The sequence below is a fragment of the Phoenix dactylifera genome, chromosome 1 (genome assembly GCF_051530095.1).
Source record: "Phoenix dactylifera cultivar Ajwa chromosome 1, Ajwa_hap1_PhDact_Kaust_v1.1, whole genome shotgun sequence".
In the NCBI taxonomy this organism is placed as follows: domain Eukaryota; kingdom Viridiplantae; phylum Streptophyta; class Magnoliopsida; order Arecales; family Arecaceae; genus Phoenix; species Phoenix dactylifera.
In genome coordinates, this window is record NC_143190.1 from 50,511,411 (window position 1) to 50,534,408 (window position 22,998).

The 22,998-nt window shown below is 39.5% G+C and overlaps 1 pseudogene across 1 annotated transcript in view; it reads left to right on the forward strand.

Moving 5' to 3' along the window:
* Positions 1 to 20,497, forward strand: part of LOC103712676 (adenylyltransferase and sulfurtransferase MOCS3-2-like) — an 80,368-nt pseudogene extending 59,871 nt beyond the window's left edge. Inside the window, exons 8-9 of the transcript XR_015971910.2 lie at positions 1,644 to 1,762; positions 19,704 to 20,497. The product of XR_015971910.2 is annotated as an adenylyltransferase and sulfurtransferase MOCS3-2-like (transcript). The remainder of the gene's footprint in view (positions 1 to 1,643; positions 1,763 to 19,703) is intronic.
* Positions 20,498 to 22,998: the final 2,501 nt, after the last annotated feature.

The following is a 22,998-nucleotide window of genomic DNA, read 5'->3' on the forward strand; positions in this document are numbered from 1 at the left end:
TTCCAGATCTAGCTTTACTGCTCATGGTCATTAACTTTCCCCTAGAATGTATATCATGTCATATATCATTCCATGGTAGTCTAACGTATATATCTTTTCTTAAGAGTCCATGCCCAACATCATCCCATCTACTTATTATTTCATATCTAATTTTCTTTTCAGATCATCTATTTTTTATTTGACATTTTGTTTGATGTTGTTTCTAGTTTCTACTTTATTATTTCATGGTATATTTTTATTTTTAAAATCTTATCTAGATTTTATGTTTAATATATGTTTGTTGTTTTAAAATTTTGATTTGCGTTCTAGTTTTCTTAAATTTATTTATATCTTTATTTTTATTCTTATATTTTTATTTTTTATTTATTCATTTTATTTTATGTATATTGTATTTTCTTCTATCTTCTTTTTTTGTATCACTTGCTATATTTTCAAATTGATCCTTTTTCCCTTTCACAATGTTTTTTCCCATTTCAGTTTATCTTTTCCATCATAAAATTTTATAGTTTCTGTCATGTTTTTTCCATTTCTATTTCACACATTTTTTTCATATCTATTTGATATTATTTCTCAACATTTTAATCTATCTTTGGCTAGACTTTTTTGTATTTAATTATTTTATTTCATACTTTTAAAATAGTCTTTTGAGGTTTCTGTTTGGGTTTACTTTGTATATATATAGATCATTATTTTTTTGATTGTTATTTGAATTTATTTTATTGGTTTTTTATAAGTGATCCATTTTCACTCTCCTGAAGTAAGTTTTCTATTTCAGTTTACTTTTTATTTTGTGTTATAATTTTTATTTTATTCTAACTTGTTTTCTTTTTTTCTGCATTTAATTTTATATTTTTACTTATTTTTTTTAACTATATGTGTATTCATTTTAACTAATAAGTAAAAGAAAAAGTATAACACATAATTTATAAACTTGTTTATATTATCATTATTTTATTGAACATGCATTACATGTGCCTATTTACTAGTATATATTAGTTTAGATTGTGGTTGTTGGATCTTAGATCTAGTGGTTTACAATATCAGAGTCTTTTCAAGCTTGAATGTTTGTTTACTTTTCAAATCCATTAAGTGTTAATTCAGATCCCAATCAAGCATGAATCAAGCTTTACTTCAAGTTTGAGCAAAGTTGGTTCAAGCTTGAGTTGATTTTTAGTTCAATTAAGGATTTTCAAGCTGATCAATTATGCTCATGTTTGGCTTGATTTGAGATTAAGCTCGAATTGAGCTCAAAATAGTGGTAAACAAATCAAGCTTCATCTCGCCTTTCGAGCTTGAAATTAATTTCACGCCAAGCTTGATCAACCTCAGCTTGACTACATCCCTAGTTGGAACTTCTGCTAATTAAGTTTTATTTTCTTCGCACTTAAATTATTCAATTTATTCTTCTTCCCATCAATAATGCTGACACTTCATTCTTTTTAAATTCTATTAGATTACTCCAAAACTATGAAAAAGGGGTTTTCATTGATTGTATCAATTGTCTTATTTGCACTCCTCAGATGCTAGATGATACATTTATGTATACTTTGTTATTTCTTTAGTTTTTTATTTCATTGTTCCTGCCCTCTTTTCTTTCAAACTTTATTCTTAATATATAACACAAGTCTATTTTGTGTGATTAGTTCCTGGTGTGATTGGTTGTCTCCAAGCTCTAGAGGCTATAAAGGTTGCTACTGCAGTTGGTGAACCCCTCTCTGGGAGGATGCTTCTTTTCGGTGCACTGTCTTCTCGAATTCGGATTGTACGTCACTTGAGTGTTTCCAAAACCATGATTTTGTCTTCAGATTTGATTTTTCATGTTTATTTCATGCTATTTTCTTATGTCTAAAGGATTATTCCATATTTATAAGTCATCTAAAGCTAACTTAGTTCAATTTCTAAACGTATTTGAACTTCATGTTGTGAGATACGGGCTGAAGTCGGCAGCCCCAGCCGACTTCAGCCGCGTCCTCTTTTGGGGAAGAGCCGGAACAGAGGATCGCGATGGCGATCCTCTCCAACTCCTCCGGGGACAAACGGGGCAAGGGCGCCGTGGGATACCCGCGGCACCCCCCTCCGGTAAATCCGCGGCCAACCGCGGCTGCGGATCTCGCTCGACCGTCGTGATTTTCGCGGCGGAGGGCCGTTACGATGGGACGATAAAACCCCATCTTACCTTCCCCTAGGGCCACCTCCGAGCATCTTCCTCCTCCTCCCTCCTTCCCTCCTCCTCCTCTCCTTGGTGACCGGCATGCCCTCCCGCCCGATCAACCATCCGAAGCCCCTTCGTGGGCCATCCCCTGTTCCAAGATTTGTTTTGGCTGTCGGAAAGCCCCACTGCCGTCGCTGCCACTTGACCGCCGAACTGAGCCACCTGCGTCCGGGATCCGCCGCCTCCGTCGACCGCCGGTAAACCCCTTCTTTGGCTCTTCGTTCCATTGCCATTTATCCTTGATTTTTCCTCCTCTGTTTTGGCCCCAAACCGAGACCACTCTCGGTCTCTTCCTCCCTGTCAGCCACCGCAACGGCCGCCGGCCGCCACTGCGGCCGGCTGCCGTCAACCGGGCGACAGCCTCCGGCCATCCAGGCCGGCCCTCTACCCTCTTTCCTCTCCCTTCTCTCGGTTTCTATCTCCCTTGTTCATGGGGGGGGTTTGGGGAAGATGATGGCCCTTACGGGCCGAACGGGACCAAGCAAGGGACCTGTTCACCGCGGGCCCAACTTGGGCCCGGTCCCAACCCAAAACCCGAAACAAAAAAAAAAAAACTTGAAACCCGAAACCCAGTTCAGATCCAAGCCCGGAATCGGAACCCGAACCCGAACCCGAACTCGGAACCCGGAATCCGAAACCCGAACTCGTTTGGCCAATAAATGAAATTTTGCAGTTAAGCCCTTGGCAGTATATTATTTCACAAAAGAGCCTTCTGCAAGTTATGTTTGATCCCTATAAGAAAGATTATTACATAAGAGTCCCCAAATGTATTCGATTGGTCCCTCCACTAAAGTTTTATTATAGAACAGTACCCTGTAATTAAGTATTAGCCCCTGCAATGCATAAATAATCCATTAGAGACCAACTTTGGGGGCCCTATTGGGCTGGATCTATGCAGGCCAATTGGGTCGTGTCCGATATGGGCCCTATCGGGCCATGCCCGTTATGGACCAGCTCTGAGCCCTGTTGGGCCATGTCCAATAGTATTACTTTTGGTTTTGCTTAGCTCTGAAATTTACAAAGAAATTAATTAAATGTTAACAGGTGAACTTGATCCGCCTACCTGAAGTAGGAATTAAGCGAGAAGAGATAAGTAACTTAATGTTTCAAAGTGTATTTTTTTAAAATAATTATTAGTAGATTAAATTTTGAAATATATTTTGTATTTAGTAAAATGGGTCTGGCATGTTAAATTTTATTTGAAAATTACGTTATATGCTCTGAAATCCATAAACTATGATTGGGCAATTTATGAAATCTGTTTTTATATATATGCATTCTCAGCATGGCTATGATCTGTTCTATTCTGTTCTGGTCCCGCCAATGGGGATTATACGTTGGATCTGTCGACTTGTAATCTGTGAGAAACCGGTTTCGACACCGGCTGCCATCAGTGGGTAAATATAGTGGATTTGGCACTTTTGTGCAACACCGGCTGCCATCGGTGGATAAAAATAGTGGATTTGGTACTTTTGTGCAACACCGGCTGCCATCGGTGGATAAAAATAGTGGATTTGGCACCTTGTGCAACCCATGCCACTGGGTTACGTGGCCGTAGCCTATTATGTTGAGATTCTGGTATCAGAGTTTTTGAAAAAATGATAATAAGTTTTGAAAATAGTAAAACGATGTTATTTATAATTTATTCCAGACATTATCCTATATTTTGAACTGATATGCTCTGACCCCACTTTGGGGTATTTTTTTGCTTACTGGGCTAGTGTAGCTCATTATTTTATTTTCTCTGTTTTTCAGATCCAGAGGCTTGACCGCACGGGATTAGGTAGTGCGTTAGATTTTTTGACGATTCCTTCAGTTATTGGCATTTGAGTTAGATTGATTAGAGTATTTGACTTACGTCAACAAATGTTATTTTGGAATTTTGTAAGACTACTTTTGAACAACTTAAATATTTATATCAGTTTTAAGCATCTGTGATTGCTTTGATATGATCTGCTGCCTTGCATGCCTGCTCGGCCCGCCGTGCGGGCGTGCGGCGTCTGCCGTGCCTCGGGCTCGGGGCGTGACAGATTTGGTGGTATCAGAGCTCAGGTTTTAGATTTCTAGGGATTGTGTTTGAAATAGTCTGATGGAGCTTAAGTTTTAGGATCTTTAGGATTCGTCGGAAAGTTTGAGAGATGGATGGACATTAGGCCATTAGACGAAGGTATTTATTTGCTTTTGCTATTGATAAATTTATATTATTTTATCAGAATTTTGAAATGCTAAAATTAGAATGCAACCTAATTATGGCTGTAACCAAAGTGTGAATAAGTTATTCTGATGGTTTTCTTGGTAGAGCAATTTGTATTTCAAGTTATGATTAATTAGATTTTGACTAAATTAAGTGAAGGAATATTAATCATGAGATATTATCGTGCAATGTTATTATTTTGAAAGTTTAACTTGATATCAGGCACTGTGGATATTGCTTCTAGTTGAAGTTAATTATTTTGGTGGCAAATTAAGATTCATCTATAAAAAGATGTTTAAAGCTTGGACAAGAAAATATTTATTGAAATCTGTATGTGGATCATGAAAGTGAATCCTAGGTTCTTCGGTGTTTAGCATGCTGAATTTTTTTTTTTTTTTTGAAAACCATGGCTGAACCTGATCGGGTTGCCTACGTACCCCTTCATAAGGGGGATCAAGCCATACGTAGTTCTTTTTAAGTTTTAAAACGCAGCGGAAAAAGCCGAATCAAACTATTTAATTCATGCATGCTTACAAGATCAAATCTAGAAATCAGCACCTTAAGAACATATAGAATTATGCCGGAATCGTTTAAACAATTATGCTAAAACTTTTATGCATGATTAACTATCAGATCTGAAACTTAAGAACTCTATTCTAATTAATCTCCGAATATCCATCGAATGGATTCTGGAGATATCTCCGTGAGGAGCCCCAAAAGAGGGTAAAACCTCGGAGAATTGGACCTAGACCTTGACACCATAATAAATGATTAATGCTAGATTAATACCTTTTATGATGGATGAAAGTTGTGAATCTGATTCTTGACTTCGCAGCCACGCACACGAATGGCCTCTACGAGAAGTACACGCGAAGTTCTGAAGGATCTTCTTCCGCAACAGTGCTAGCAGCTGCAGAACACTTGAAAGCTGAAATCTGCCCGCCGGGATTCAATCAACTCTTGATCAATCGTCTTGAAGCAGATAGAGATGAGGTTTGTAAGGGAAGTAGAGGACTCAGATCTGATCTTGAATCTTCTAGATATTCACCCCGAAAACCCTATCTAAAATGGAGAAGAAGAGGAGGAGGAGGCGGGTGAGGAAGAAGGTTGCAATGGATGTGTTTTTGGTGCCCATGTTTGACCCCTTTTAATGGCCTCCGAATTTTCATTCAAAATTCGAAATTTATTTTCAGAAAACCTCTTTTAGTTGGCACATGCAAAGGAATAGGAACAACCCAAATCAGATCTCAACCAAATCTGATTTAAATTCAAATTTTAAACACATGTGCAAGAGGGAAGGAATTTGAAATCCATGCGGTAAGGTAAAACACTTCATAATTTCGAAATCACCTCTTGAAATTCGAATTTAATCCATTCAAAAACTCAGACGCCACCTTGGCTGATGGTTTGAGTGATTAAAATCATTTAACACATTGCTTAATGTTTGAATTTAAATTCAAATAATAAACAATGTTGCCATGTGTCAAGCAATGGGTCCATGTGCCATGCAATAATTTTGGTTTATTTAAAATTCATGAAATCCAATTCCATGTCACCAATAATTGCCACATCATCTGAGCCTAATCCCCTTGGGTTGCACCTAATCAAATTTGGTCAAACCCGAATTAAAACAAAGCAATTTGGTTGAACCCAATCTAATCAGGTCAGACCCTGATTGAGCTCAAATTGAATCCAATTCAATTTTGGCTCATGCAAACTCAATCAAATTGAATTATTACTTTGTGTTGGACCTAATTCAATTAGGTCAATCCCCAATTAAGAACAAATTAATTTAAAATTAATTTGATCAGCTTAAGTCCTTTTTGGTTCTGACCTAATCCAATCAGGTCAAAACCCTGATTGAGCCCAAACTTGAATCCAATTCAATTTGGCTCATCCTTAGCATAATTACTCAATCAAATTGAGTTTATTAGTAATTTAATTACTAATTAATCCTTCAATAATTACTTTAATTATTTTATAAAATAATTTGCCAATCAAATTGACCAAATTACCCCTGAATGATTCTTAATCATTCATCAGCTTTCTTGATCAATCAGGAATCTTCTATGCGTGTGACCTCATAGGTTCGAACCTAAGCCGGTAGTATAGGAACAATTTTCTACACTAATCGATGTGACCATCTAGCAATGGTACCCGACGTCCGGATAGGTCGAATATATGCGAAGCAAATATTCTGAAACCCTGAACTATGGTTACTGTATAATTCAATCCCTTTGACTCCTAATGCCAGGATGACTTAGAGCTCACTGTCAACCCTATAATTAGTACATCCATTATGTGATTAACTTTAGATATCCCATGACTCCTCACTGGGATTACCCTGGCCAAGGTTTTGCTAAATTAATCACAAGACATTATCTCCTGTTTTCAGGAGGGGTCAATTCCATCTTGACTCACAACTGACTACGCAAGTACTTGACTGCACCCAGTGACCTTCCGTCACTGAATTAGAAATTCAGGTAGTCCGGTACCAAAGTACAGTGAGTTACTTGCTAGTCACAGGTTGCGGTGTCAGGTCAGAGGGCCAAACTTATACCCATATCCACTCGGAACATCTCTCGACAGTAGAGCGTTCCGGAATTGGTCACGTTTAGTAAAATGTACTTCTACACTTCACTTGTGTGGCATACCAGTGTCTCCACACTCCTTGGTTAAGAGGACAACCAACATATATGTCACACAACGACCTAATCTCGATAATGTTGTCGTTCTAGTAACAACATATCATTTCGTCGCAAACAAGTTTAAGGACTCAAAGATAAATCCTCCTTTATCATAACATAAGTCCTAAGGACTTCATCATATAAGAGTTCATTTGAAGATGAAATGATGAATAATGCCAAATAACACTTTATTAATTTGTCAATTCATTTACAAAATTCAATCATCAATATGCTGACGATTGACATTTAGGATACAAATTCCAACAACTCCCACTTAGCCTAATACCAATCGGCACAGTATCTAATACCCATCTTCGACTTGTGTTCGTCGAACTCTTTGATGCCGAGGACTTTGGTAAATGGGTCAGCCAGATTTTCTTTTGTGTCAATCTTCTGAAGATCAATATCACTTCGATCGATGATCTCTCGAACCAGGTGGTAGCGACATAGAATATACTTGGTCCGCTGATGTGCTTTGGGTTCTCTTGCTTGAGCTATGGACCCAGTATTGTCACAAAATATAGGCACTGGACCATCAATGGAGGGTGTCACTCCAAGCTCGGTGATGAACTTCCGCAACCATACAGCTTCCTTGGCGGCATCAGATGCTGCGATATATTCTGCTTCACATGTAGAATCTGCCACTGTATGCTGCTTGGAACTCTTCCAGCAGATGGCCCCATCCTTAAGAGTGAAGATATATCCTGACACGCTCTTGCTATCATCTTGATCTGACTGAAAACTTGAATCAGTATATCCCTCAAGTTTTAAGTCAGAATCACCATAGACAAGCCACTGATCTTTAGTATTTCTCAAATACTTAAGGATGGTTTTTACAACCTTCCAGTAGTTGCTACCTGGATCAGACTGGTATCTGCTCACTACTCCTAGTGAGTATGCCACGTCTGGTCTAGTACATGTCATGGCATACATTATAGATCCCACTGCCAAAGCATATGGAATTCTATCCATACTCTCTCTTTCTTGAGGGGTTGTCGGACAATCCCTTTTAGAGAGGTTAATTCCATGGCCCATCGGAAGATAGCCTTTCTTGGAATTAATCATACTAAACCTCTTCAGTATAGTATCAATGTATGTGGATTGGGATAATCCAAGCAATCTTCTAGATCTATCTCTATAGATCTTCATCCCTAGGATGTAAGATGCTTCTCCCAAATTCTTCATGGCAAATTGAGATGATAGCCAAACCTTTATTCCTTGTAATGCAGGAATGTCATTCCCGATTAAAAGAATGTCATCCACATACAAAATAAGGAATATAATAACTGAACCATTTGCCCATTTATAAATGCAAGGTTCCTCTTCATTCTTAATGAAGCCATATGTTTTGATTACCTTATCAAAACGTATATTCCAACTCCGTGAAGCTTGCTTTAATCCATAAATGGATTTTTGAAGCTTGCACACTTTAGACTCATCTGCAGATGTAAAACCTTCAGGTTGTATCATATACACTTCCTCTTCTAAATCTCCATTTAGAAATGCGGTCTTTACATCCATTTGCCAGATTTCATAGTCTAAATGTGCTGCTATCGCAAGCACAATCCGAATGGACTTGAGCATTGCCACAGGAGAAAACGTCTCGTCATAGTCAATACCATAACGTTGACGATAACCCTTGGCAACCAAACGGGCTTTATAGGTCTCTACCTTTCCGTCTGCGCCCCGTTTCCTTTTGAATATCCACTTACACCCTATGGATTTAATTCCTTCGGGTGGGTCAACTAATGTCCAAACATCATTGACCTTCATGGATTCCATTTCGGATTGCATGGCTCCAAGCCATTTATCAGAGTCATACCTCTGCATTGCATCCATATATGTGATCGGATCCTCATCGTTTTCATCAAGTTCGATAGGATCCCCATTTCGGACCAAGAAACCGTAGTATCTGTCCGGCTGACGTGGTACTCTACCCGATCGCCTTAATGGTGCATCTAATATGGGTTCTGGATCTGATCTAATCAAATCCGACTCAACTGGTTCAGTAGATGGTGTCGGATCTTCTACATGTTGAACTTCTCTAAGCTCAACATTAGAGCTATTTGTTCCTTCACCAAGGAATTTCTTTTCTAAGAAAATTGCTCTATTGCTTACGAACAACTTTTGTTCTTCAGCAAAGTAGAAGTAATATCCTTTAGTTTCTTTAGGGTAACCAACAAAGAAACATTTGTCAGACTTGGGTTCAAGTTTGTCTGTCTTCAAACGTTTGACGTACGCCGGACACCCCCAAATCCTAAGGTGAGAGAGCATCGGCTTACGTCCAGTCCACATCTCATGTGGTGTTTTATTTACAGACTTACTTGGAACCTTATTTAGAATATAGCAGGCTGACTCAAGAGCATATCCCCAAAAGGATATGGGCAGATTAGCAAACTCCATCATGGATCGAACCATGTCTAACAGAGTTCGATTTCTCCTTTCTGACACACCATTATATTGTGGTGTACCAGGAGGAGTCCATTGGGAGAGAATCCCATTTTCTCCTAGATATGCCAAAAATTCACTGGAGAGGTATTCACCTCCTCGATCTGATCGAAGAGTTTTAATACTCTTTCCAGTTTGTTTTTCTACTTCATTACGATATAATTTGAACATTTCAAATGATTCAGATTTATGTCTCATTAAATAGACATAACCATACCTAGAAAGGTCGTCTGTAAACGTAATGAAATATGAATACCCACCTCTAGCATCTGTGCTCATTGGCCCACATACATCAGAATGTACAAGGGTCAATAAATCACTGGCTCGTTCACCTTTTCCGGTAAAAGGTGATTTGGTCATTTTACCAAGAAGACATGATTCACAGGTTGTCAATGATTCACAATCATTAACATCAAGGATTCCCTCTTTACTTAACCTGTTCATCCTATTCTTGTTAATATGACCTAGCCTATGATGCCAAAGGTAGACATCCGTGACATTATCTATTCTAGGGCGCTTATTGGATTTATACATTACATGAACAGGCTGTGACAAAATGTAAATGCCATTACTCAGAATTCCATTCATTACAACAACACCATTCCAAATGACATTGCAATAATCCTTTTTTATTGATATTTCATAACCATTTTTGGCCAAAAGGCCTACAGAAATGATATTCAATAGAAAACTTGGACAATAGTGACAATCACTAAGGACATTTATATGAGAGCTGAATTCAAGTTTAAGAATTCCTAAAGCTAGAACTGGAACTGGTCTTCCATCTCCAACATTCAGGAACCTTTCTCCTTCTTCAAACCTCTTACTGACTTGTAGCCCCTGCAACGAATTGCAAATATTAAAAGGACTACCGGTATCCAATACCCAGGTTGAATTATCACAAATAGGAAAATTGCAAGGTGTTATCATATAAGTATCTTGATTGGCAACTGATTGCCCACTTTTTTTAGGCCGGTTCGGATCGAGGGATGCAATGTAAAGAGGACAGTTCCTCTTCCAATGTCCTTGCTTCTTGCAGAAGAAGCACTCCGCCTTGCTCTGATCAGCCTTTTTATTCTTTTTCTGATTAGGCTGAGCATGGTGCACCTGTTTCTTTTGGATTTTATTTTTCTTTTTCCCTTTCTTAAAGGAGCGACCCTTGGATGAACCTCCCACTAAATTCACCGTCTTCTTAAGAAGTTGGTGATCATTCTCAAACGTCTGTAGTAACCCCAACAATTGGTGATAATTCACTACAGGTTTCGTCATACGAAAATGAGTGAGAAAAGGACGGTATGATCCAGGCAATGAGTTTAGTATGGCATCCTTCCCCAATTGATCATGAAGGGGAAAGCCAAGAGAGCTTAGACGCTCGATCAACTCAATCATGTAGAGTACATGATCAGTTATCGAGGTTCCATTTTTCATTCGGGCGCTGAAGATGGCACAACTAGTTTTGTGCCTCTCAACGTCGTCAGGAACGCCGAATGATTCATTCAACACTTGAATGATATCTTCCGGCTGCGTATTCTCAAAACGCCTACTAAACTCATCACTCATTGCTGCCAACATGATGCATCGAACAGTGATCCGGTCACTGAGCCACTTCTGATAAGTGTCTCTGGCCGATCTTGATGCATTAGCAGCGGGCTGCTCAGGTGCTTGATCCGTTATCACATAAAGGATCCTCTCATGCTCTAGCACTATTTTTAGTTTCCTATGCCAATTATTGAAATTTGGACCAGTCAACTTGTCATTGTCCAACAATGAGCGAAGTGATAAATTAGTGGCCATTTCTGCATAAAAAGAAAATTTGGCTATTAGTATATGAATTGACTAAACACAGTAGACTTGGACTTTAGTCTAAAGATATTCCCACTATTTTATACAAATTGGTAGCCTCTACCTCTAATTCGAAAAATTACTCCTAATTCTTTAGTGGGCACTAGAACCCAATAGATCCCATATAGGCCCAAGTGTGGCTCGGCCAACCCATATGCACCTATTGGTAGGTTCTTAACCAATTGCTTCACCAAGCAACTTCTAGTGATGATTTTGCTCTAGGTTTTCCGGCAGGCGTGTGGCGCCTCCACCGAATACCCTAGTCAGATCCAACCATTAAATGATAGGGTTAAGTCTCATCAACTAATAGACGACCAAGCCCAAGTGTGGCTCGGCTCACCTGACCGCCTATTGAAGGTACACTTAACTCATCATATATTGAATGACAATTCCAATGCTTGATAAGTACCAGGCGTGTGGCGCCTCCAATAATTATCAAAACATTGGACCCATTATCACCCAACTTAATGGGAGGCTATGACCTAGTTATCTCCATAACCATTTCATTTTAAGGACCTAATAATTTTAGAGGATTTCATAATTAGGATAGATGAGAAGATCCGGTTAGTCTAATTTCTCCCACTGACTTCACCAAATCAGATTAGACTCAAACCGGTTAAGGAGACACCTAAATCAGTCATACTGATTTTCCTTAAGGCATGGGCTAACTCGAATCATTAAGTGATCCAATCAAAATGTGATTGACCATGTCGGCCAGGTAAGTGAGATCGGTGGAAGGGATATGCCATTAACTCGACAAAGACGAATCAGTGCGAGTAGCTCCCAATTAAAAACCACCGGTCAAAACTGCCAAACTTACCTTAGACACCGACTGGTTAATCAATTTCGATTTGATTACTCAAATGACTCGGGCTACACCTCTGAGCCTAAATCAAGTTCCATCTTGGTCTAATCAAAGACATGGAATTGATCAATCTACAACTATTGTATTTAACCTAGAGTTTTTTTGACCTAATCTAGTTACTACTTAATTAGATTTGATCAATTAACTCTAATTAGACCATGTTTGATTCTAACCTTAGGTCTAACCCAATCCTAAGAACTTGATTCAAGCTAACCCATATGCCCAAAGAATTATGCAATGTCAATTAATTGAGTTACAATTCTATTTCATAACACTTAATTCTCAATTAAGTTTAGACTTATGAAAGTTTTGATCATTGCATATTTCTTTTTAATTACATATTAATTACAATCTTTCAGTTCTTAAAACATATTTTCCAATCTGAGTTTTTGTAATTAATCACATGTAATCAGATTTAATTCATGTTTAAGTCATTATGTTTTATGTTCATGCATCACATATACATAACAACATGAATTAATACAAACAACATACATCTTATGTATTTGTTTTTTCACTTTTATTTTCAGATCTGATTTGTTCATTAAAATCAGAGATCATATGAATCATAAACTTTATTTAGATCTAATCTAAACAATATTATGATTTCAGATTTATTCATGTTACTAATCCTAACACAAACATGCATCATATGCATCCAAAATTTCAGATCTACTTAATCATGCATAATCAGCAATTAAATCAATCATAAAAAGCACTTTAGATCTAATCTAAACATGTTAATGATTTCAGATTTAATTGCAAGAATTAAAACATAAAAGTTTAAACATAAACCTGGCTTTGATACCACTGAAAGTGAATCCTAGGTTCTTCGGTGTTTAGCATGCTGAATTTTTTTTTTTTTTGAAAACCATGGCTGAACCTGATCGGGTTGCCTACGTACCCCTTCATAAGGGGGATCAAGCCATACGTAGTTCTTTTTAAGTTTTAAAACGCAGCGGAAAAAGCCGAATCAAACTATTTAATTCATGCATGCTTACAAGATCAAATCTAAAAATCAGCACCTTAAGAACATATAGGATTATGCCGGAATCGTTTAAACAATTATGCTAAAACTTTTATGCATGATTAACTATCAGATCTGAAACTTAAGAACTCTATTCCAATTAATCTCCGAATATCCATCGAATGGAATCTGAAGATATCTCCGTGAGGAGCCCCAAAAGAGGGTAAAACCTCGAAGAATTGGACCTAGACCTTGACACCATAATAAATGATTAATGCTAGATTAATACCTTTTATGATGGATGAAAGTTGTGAATCTGATTCTTGACTTCGCAGCCACGCACACGAATGGCCTCTACGAGAAGTACACGCGAAGTCCTGAAGGATCTTCTTCCGCAACAGTGCTAGCAGCTGCAGAACACTTGAAAGCTGAAATCTGCCCGCCGGGATTCAATCAACTCTTGATCAATCGTCTTGAAGCAGATAGAGACGAGGTTTGTAAGGAAAGTAGAGGACTCAGATCTGATCTTGAATCTTCTAGATATTCACCCTGAAAACCCTATCTAAAATAGAGAAGAAGAGGAGGAGGAGGCGGGTGAGGAAGAAGGCTGCAATGGATGTGTTTTTGGTGCCTATGTTTGACCCCTTCTAATGGCCTCCGAATTTTCATTCAAAATTCAAAATTTATTTTCAGAAAACCTCTTTTAGTTGGCACATGCAAAGGAATAGGAACAACCCAAATTAGATCTCAACCAAATCTGATTTAAATTCAAATTTTAAACACATGTGCAAGAGGGAAGGAATTTGAAATCCATGCGGCAAGGTAAAACACTTCATAATTTCGAAATCACCTCTTGAAATTCGAATTTAATCCATTCAAAAACTCAGACGCCACCTTGGCTGATGGTTTGAGTGATTAAAATCATTTAACACATTGCTTAATGTTTGAATTTAAATTCAAATAATAAACAATGTCGCCATGTGTCAAGCAATGGGTCCATGTGCCATGCAATAATTTTGGTTTATTTAAAATTCATGAAATCCAATTCCATGTCACCAATAATTGCCACATCATCTGAGCCTAATCCCCTTGGGTTGCACCTAATCAAATTTGGTCAAACCCGAATTAAAACAAAGCAATTTGGTTGAACCCAATCTAATCAGGTCAGACCCTGATTGAGCTCAAATTGAATCCAATTCAATTTTGGCTCATGCAAACTCAATCAAATTGAATTATTACTTTGTGTTGGACCTAATTCAATTAGGTCAATCCCCAATTAAGAACAAATTAATTTAAAATTAATTTGATCAGCTTAAGTCCTTTTGGTTCTGACCTAATCCAATCAGGTCAAAACCCTGATTGAGCCCAAACTTGAATCCAATTCAATTTGGCTCATCCTTAGCACAATTACTCAATCAAATTGAGTTTATTAGTAATTTAATTACTAATTAATCCTTCAATAATTACTTTAATTATTTTATAAGATAATTTGCCAATCAAATTGACCAAATTACCCCTGAATGATTCTTAATCATTCATCAGCTTTCTTGATCAATCAGGAATCTTCTATGCGTGTGACCTCATAGGTTCGAACCTAAGCCGGTAGTATAGGAACAATTTTCTACACTAATCGATGTGACCATCTAGCAATGGTACCCAACGTCCGGATAGGTCGAATATATGCGAAGCAAATATTCTGGAACCCTGAACTATGGTTACTGTATAATTCAATCCCTTTGACTCCTAATGCCAGGATGACTTAGAGCTCACTGTCAACCCTATAATTAGTACATCCATTATGTGATTAACTTTAGATATCCCGTGACTCCTCACTGGGATTACCCTGGCCAAGATTTTGCTAAATTAATCACAAGACATTATCTTCTGTTTTCAGGAGGGGTCAATTCCATCTTGACTCACAACTGACTACGCAAGTACTTGACTGCACCCAGTGACCTTCCGTCACTGAATTAGAAATTCAGGTAGTCCGGTACCAAAGTACAGTGAGTTGCTTGCTAGTCACAGGTTGCGGTCTCAGGTCAGAGGGCCAAACTTATATCCATATCCACTCGAAACATCTCTCGACAGTAGAGCATTCCGGAATGGTCACGTTTAGTAAAATGTACTTCTACACTTCACTTGTGTGGCATACCAGTGTCTCCACACTCCTTGGTTAAGAGGACAACCAACATATATGTCACACAACGACCTAATCTTGATAATGTTGTCATCCTAGTAACAACATATCATTTCGTCGCAAACAAGTTTAAGGACTCAAAGATAAATCCTCATTTATCATAACATAAGTCCTAAGGACTTCATCATATAAGAGTTCATTTGAAGATGAAATGATGAATAATGCCAAATAACACTTTATTAATTTGTCAATTCATTTACAAAATTCAATCATCAATATGCTGACGATTGACATTTAGGATACAAATTCCAACAGATCATGCATGGAACTTGTATATAGAAGGAAAATATACTTGGGGATGAGACTTAAGAATTTTTATTTGGCTCTACTTGAGACTTGAAACAATTAAGATTGATATTTTGATGGAAAGTCAATTAGTAAATCTTGAGAATATTGGTGGATTAAAATGTTTTTGGGTTGGTCGAAATAGGACTTGTTTGATTTGGAAAAGTTCTTGATGCTTTTCCTTGTTAAAAAAAAAAAAGATCGTTGGAAAGTATAGTACTTTTGATTTTGATCGATATGGATATCATTGTGTTATTAGTAGATTCTCTAAGTCTAGTAGATTTACAAGATCCCGAAATATTTGCAGTACTGCAAATAAAAATATTTTACTTATTTGAGGAGTTGATCTCAATGTAAAATCATAGAGCTTATATCTTGGTAGAATTTCTTGTAAATCTTTGAACCAGATTATTAGATTCTTGCAAGTTAAATATTTATAAATCAAGGCTATGAGTTGATTATGGATTTTGTATCACCATATGAGAAATGCAAGTGGGATTTCATGAGAGGCCCAAATAAGTTTAGCCTAAAAGAAAAGATTCAGAATGATTAAGTAAGCTCCTGAGTAAGTTAATCTAGAATCTTTTAATTATCGAAGCTTAGAATAAATATCAACTTGTATAATGGAATTGTCAAGGGAAACTAGAATTGGCTTAGTTCAAATTTGGATCTAGAATATGATTACTTGATTATATGATGGTACAAATATGACAACTATCTCAAGGGTTAATCATGACCTAGTGTACTTGGAAAGCAAGGATAAAATTTTGCTTGGATATTATAAAAAAAAATGTTGATGATCTGGGATCATTAAGAAATTTTGGAGAACATTGATCAGAGTTGCGCAGCGAAAGTATGATGGACTGAGTCAATTTAAACTGGTCAAAAATATTGACTGTGCTTTGGTAACATGTTATTATGAAAGACTATGTTGTTCAATAATGAAAGATTTTGTTAATAAGGGAAGGTGAATACTATTGATTCTCAGGTCAATCATGACATGACTATGTTATCTCTTGGATAGACTTTGCTATTTTTTCGTATGCTAAGAAAAATTTGAGGATATCATGACCAGGATTGGTTGATTATTGATTAAATACAGTCTAATTTGTTAAGTATCTGAATAAACCGTGCATTATTTGCTCCCATCTTATGATTTATAAGTTTAAGTTAAAAGCTTTGTGGCATATTGAATCATGGTATCAATACTTTGCCTTCTCAGACCTGCTCTTGTGATTTGATACAAATCATTTTTGAGATAGAATGTTGCTATCTAATGATTATCAGTACATGTTCATTTTGTGAATTACATTCTTAGCTATATAATGATTTGACTCTAAGGATGGTCATTATCCTTTGAGCGATCAGCACACTACCATGATAAGTGTATGAGATCTATTTGAAAGATGATAATTTCAATCTTGTTGTGAATCGATCCTAATTCGATCTCGAGTGAACATGCATCAAGATGATAATTTCAATCTGAGATTTTAGTTAGTCACTTATGAAATTTTTGATAATTGATCTAAAGCTATCTATCACATTGATTTTGATCGAGGAGAATGAGATCTTGGATTTATATTACTCAATGAGCTGAGCATTTTTAAATTTGAAAGGCCTAGATCTCTTAAATTTTGAGGACGAAATTATTCTAAAGGGGAGAGAATGTGAGATACGGGCTGAAGTCGGCAGCCCCAGCCGACTTCAGCCGCATCCTCTTTTGGGGAAGAGCCGGAACAGAGGATTGCGATGGCGATCCTCTCCGGCTCCTCCGGGGACAAACGGGGCAAGGGCGCCACGGGATACCTGCGGAACCCCCTCTGGTAAATCCGCGGCCAACCGCGGCCGCGGATCTTGCTTGACCGCCGCGATTTTCGCAGCGGAGGGCCGTTACGATGGGACGATAAAACCCCATCTTACCTTCCCCTAGGGCCACCTCCGAGCTTCTTCCTCCTCCTCCCTCCTTCCCTCCTCCTCCTCTCCTTGGTGACCGGCATGCCCGCCCGCCCGATCAACCATCCGAAGCCCCTTCGTGGGCCATCCCCTATTCCAAGATTTGTTTTGGCTGTCGGAAAGCCCCACTGCCGTCGCCGCCACTTGACCGTCGAACTGAGCCACCTGCGGCCGGGATCCACCGCCTCCGTCGACCGCCGGTAAGCCCCTTCTTTGGCTCTTTGTTCCATTGCCATTTGTCCTTGATTTTTCCCCCTCTGTTTTGGCCCCAAACCGAGACCACTTTCGGTCTCTTCCTCCCTGTCAGCCACCGCAACGGCCGCCGGCTGCCACTACGGCCAGCTGGCTGTCAACTGGGCGACGGCCTCCGGCCACCCAGGCCGGCCCTCTACCCTCTTTCCTCTCCCTTCTCTCGGTTTCTATCTCCCTTGTTTGTGGGGGGGGGGGGGGGGGTTGGGGAAGATGATGGCCCTTACGGGCCGAACGGGGCCAAGCATGGGCCCTGTTCACCGCGGGCCCAACTTGGGCCCGGTCCCAACCCGAAACCCGAAACAAAAAAAAAAAAAAAAAGAAAATCCGAAACCCGAAACCCAGTTCAGATCCGAGCCCGGAATCCGAACCCGAACCCGAAACCCGAAACCCGAACCCATTTGGCCAATAAATGAAATTTTGCAGTTAAGCCCTTGGCAGTATATTATTTCACAAAAGAGCCTTCTGCAAGTTATGTTTGATCCCTATAAGAAAGATTATTACATAAGAGTCCCCAAATGTATTCGATTGGTCCCTCCACTAAAGTTTTATTATAGAACAGTACCCTGTAATTAAGTATTAGCGCCTGCAATGCATAAATAATCCATTAGAGACCAACTTTGGGGGCCCTATTGGGTTCGATCTATATGGGCCAATTGGGTCGCGTCCGATATGGGCCCTATCGGGCCATGCCCATTATGGGCCAACTCTGAGCCCTGTTGGGCCATGTCCAATAGTATTACTTTTGGTTTTGCTTAGCTCTGAAATTTACAAAGAAATTAATTAAATGTTAACAGGTGAACTTGATCCGCCTACCTGAAGTAGGAATTAAGCGAGAAGAGGTAAGTAACTTAATGCTTCAAAGTGCATTTTTCTAAAATAATTATTAGTAGATTAAATTTCGAAATATATTTTATATTTAGTAAAATGGGTCTGGCATGTTAAATTTTATTTGAAAATTACGTTATATGCTCTGAAATCCATAAACTAAGACTGGGCAATTTATGAAATCTGTTTTTATATATATGCATTCTCAGCATGGCTATGATCTGTTCTATTCTGTTCTAGCCACGCCAATGGGGATTATACGTTGGACCTGTCGACTTGTAATCTGTGAGGAACCAGTTTCGACACCGGCTGCCATCGGTGGGTAAATATAGTGGATTTGGCACTTTTGTGCAACACCGGCTGCCATCGGTGGATAAAAATAGTGGATTTGGTACTTTTGTGCAACACCGGCTGCCATCGGTGGATAAAAATAGTGGATTTGGCACCTTGTGCAACCCATGCCACTGGGTTACGTGGCCGTAGCCTATTATGTTGAGATTCTGGTATCAGAATTTTTGGAAAAATGATAATAAATTTTGAAAACAGTAAAACGATGTTATTTATAATTTATTCCAGACATTATCCTGTATTTTGAACTGATATCCTCTGACCCCACTTTGAGATATTTTGTTGCTTACTGGGCTAGTGTAGCTCATTATTTTATTTTCTCTGTTTTTCAGATCCAGAGGCTTGACCATACGGGATTGGGTAGTGCGTTAGATTTTCCGACGATTCCTTCAGTTATTGGCATTTGAGTTAGATTGATTAGAGTATTTGACTTACGTCAGCAAATGTTATTTTGGAATCTTGTAAGACTGCTTTTGAACAACTTAAATACTTATATCAGTTTTAAGCATCTGTGATTGCTTTGATATGATCTGCTGCCTTGCACGCCTGCGCGGCCCGCCGTGCGGGCGTACAGCGTCTGCCGCGCCTCGGGCTCGGGGCGTGACACATGTAATATGAAATTTCGCAGTTCAAGATGCGTGGAAGATCATCACATTGTGTTGTTTGTGGAGAAAATGCAGTCAAGCCCAAAGCTGAACCTGGTTCCAGAGAGTGCCCGGATTAGCAGTAAAGACTACAAGGAATTATTTGATAAGCGTGAGCCGCACGAACTGGTTGATGTACGGCCAGCACATCACTTCAAAATTGCTGCAATTCCTGGGTCTGTGAACATCCCACTATCCATCTTGGAAGGTAAGCTGTCGACAATTGATTTAGCTCTAGAAGAAGCAGGACAGGTTTCAGGCAAACATGCCTCCTTGTACGTAGTCTGCAGAAGAGGCAACGATTCTCAGAGGGCTGTACAGTACCTAAACAGTAATGGTTTCCCTTTGGTTAAGGATATAATTGGGGGGTTGGAGTCTTGGGAACAAGATGTTGATCGAACGTTTCCTATTTACTAGGCAGCTACTGCTACTGTATCAGTCTCTCTATTCCATGAGTATTTATTCTGCGTTGATTTGTGGCTATGGATGGAGATGATATCATGGATGGGTTCATGAAGATCTCAAATTCATACACAGGCTAAGACATTCTGCATAAATTTTGCAGGTGGATTAAAAGTGCCTTCTTTTTGTCGAGATAAAACAAATATCTGTACTCAACATGTGTATTACTGCAAGCAACAATTCCAAAAATCAACCAAAGTTGTGAATAATATATATTTTGTTTACAGGCAGTAAAATCTATCACCAGTCTCCAAGTATTGTTCTAAAGGATTGATGATCTCTCTGCAGTAAACAAAACATTGCGTGGCATTGATGTGTTCCATCTTGATGTGGGGTCGGAACCCCGACACCAGCCCGCACACCGGACGAGCAGGGAAAGCATCCGCGTCTTCCCCGAGGTATTGTCCGCTCTGGGATTGCCGCTTCGGGTCTGCGGGAGGTCGCCCAGGGCCGTGGCCCAATATTGACAGTCCCGAGCCCTGCCGGCGCGGGGGTCCGCGGAGGTACTACCCCTACCCTCACGGTTTTCCGATGTGGGACTAAACTGGGAACCCCATCCCACAACACAGCCCCCCCAGCGGGAAGGTCTGTGCGTGGCCGGGGCCCTTCCTCTAGCGCCATCTGATGTGGGGTCGGAACCCCGACACCAGCCCGCACACCGGACGAGCAGGGAAAGCATCCGCGTCCTCCCCGAGGTATTGTCCGCTCTGGGATTGCCGCTTCGGGTCTGCGGGAGGTCGCCCAGGGCCGTGGCCCAATGACAGTCCCGAGCCCTGCCGGCGCGGGGGTCCGCGGAGGTACTACCCCTACCCTCACGGTTTTGTCCTACAAAAGGGCCCTCGGTTAGAAGAGGTGTTTGCACCCCCCATTTAAGGCACAGACCTTTCTGCTGATTATCCGATGTGGGACTAAACTGGGAACCCCATCCCACAACACATCTGTTTATATTTTTTGCCCCAAGATCATGTTGATATTTTCTTGAGCATTTCTAAGTCATCGTTAAGGATCGCAAAATTCTGTGCTTCCCATCCCAAGGGATGCTGCAAATAGGTTTCTAGGTTGGGACACTGGTCTTATGCTGTTCAGACCATTTTGATGGCCAGGTTTATTGGAAGTACTATGCAGTTGCCAACAACTCACCAGCAGCTGCAGTACTCTGTATTCAGAGTAGCTCATGTTTGATCCGTCCCCACGAGAATATTAATAAAGAGTACTTTGTATTCAGAGTGTCGCATGAATCTTATTCATATATCATTTGCCATGTTGATGACTGTCCTGCTGGCTTCTTAGCGGGGGCGGCAACGGAATCCGAGTCAGGTTGCGTGTGAAAAAGAATAGCTCGGAACAAGGTTCTCCTTGAGAACCAGACTGAAACTTTTAGCCTTCAGTAGTTAAATGAGAGTATTAATATTCAGCAATTCTTGTCCAATCCAAGCTGTAGGAAATTCATGCTAAGTGGGGCGTGGAAATTTTTAATATGTTGAAACAAAAAAATTGTCAAGTTTTTCCATTTTTTTCCTGTTGAAAATCCACCATCCCGATGGTATATTGAAAGGCATGCATGATTTGCATAGCTAATCAAAATCTGCTATATGTTTTAATGGTAGGAATGCTATAATTATTATTAGAACTGTACGCCTTTTTTTTTTAAAGAAATATTCAGTTATGATTTGGACTGCGAAAGCAAAAACAGTATTTTTTTTTTTTTTTGGACGTGGAGAAACTCCTAAAGTCACAATATAGATAATTACATCATGAGTCCTAGTTTAACTAGGATTATATTTCTACTAATTATTATTCATTCTATTGTTATTCTAGTTAGTTATCCCTATGTTACCAGTTTAGGTAGGACATGTACTTTATTTTTGTGTAGGATAGTTGGAGTAAAAGTTGGCCTCCCAGTTTTGATAGATTTTGTAGAATTTGCTCTGTCATAAAGAAAGGGAAGGAAAGATTTGTTTGATCAATATTTTAAATAAGCAATCAATAATATCCTTGTTTGAGTTTGAAAACGACTGGTCTTCAGTTATTGTACGTGTCGTCGTAGGGGTGTGCTCTGATTCGTGGTGGGGTGTCCTTGAAATCGTCTCGTTCTATATACCACCGCTCTCCAGACGTGGTGAAGAAAGAAGATTAAAAAAAAAGAAGAGCAAGCGATACAACGACAGTAGTAGTCCATGGCGTTCCTTTTGGGCAACACTGCTGTATACCTTCTTGTCTCGTTCAAAGGGGAGAGAGATTTGGAAGCAGATATGAGGCCGCTAGTCCCAGTTGACGTCGAACTCCGCTTCTCGGAGTTCCACGAACTGCAGCACGAAGGCGGCAGCCGGACGGTCGCCCCGAGACCGAGATTTCGGCGTTCTGCTTCCCCCTAGGCCAGTTCTTAGCCTCCCCGTCCCTCGAGGAGGTGGTATCTCGCATGCTTTCCACCACACGCTCTCCCAACCCGAGAGCACTAGAGTTCTGGAAGGAGAAGCTCATCGCCTTCACTTCTTCCAAGGCCCAACTGGCATTCGATGCAGGAAGAGAAAGGGTAGAGATGGTCGTCATCATCCATGTCTACCCTGCAGTTTGGGGGTCGGCCGAGGAGGTGACTGAAGAGATTTGAAGAAGGTGTATTAAATCTACTGTAGCTGGCACATCCTAAAACTACTGGCACGGCACTGAAACTATGCTGATACAGTGAAATATTAAGAAAACAGTGAACTGGGAGAAGAGTTTGAATGTCATCTTATTCATCAATCAAGACTTTACAATATATGTATTTATAGCTAATGATCCAAAGTTCAACTGTTGATTAACTAGAAACAGTTACAA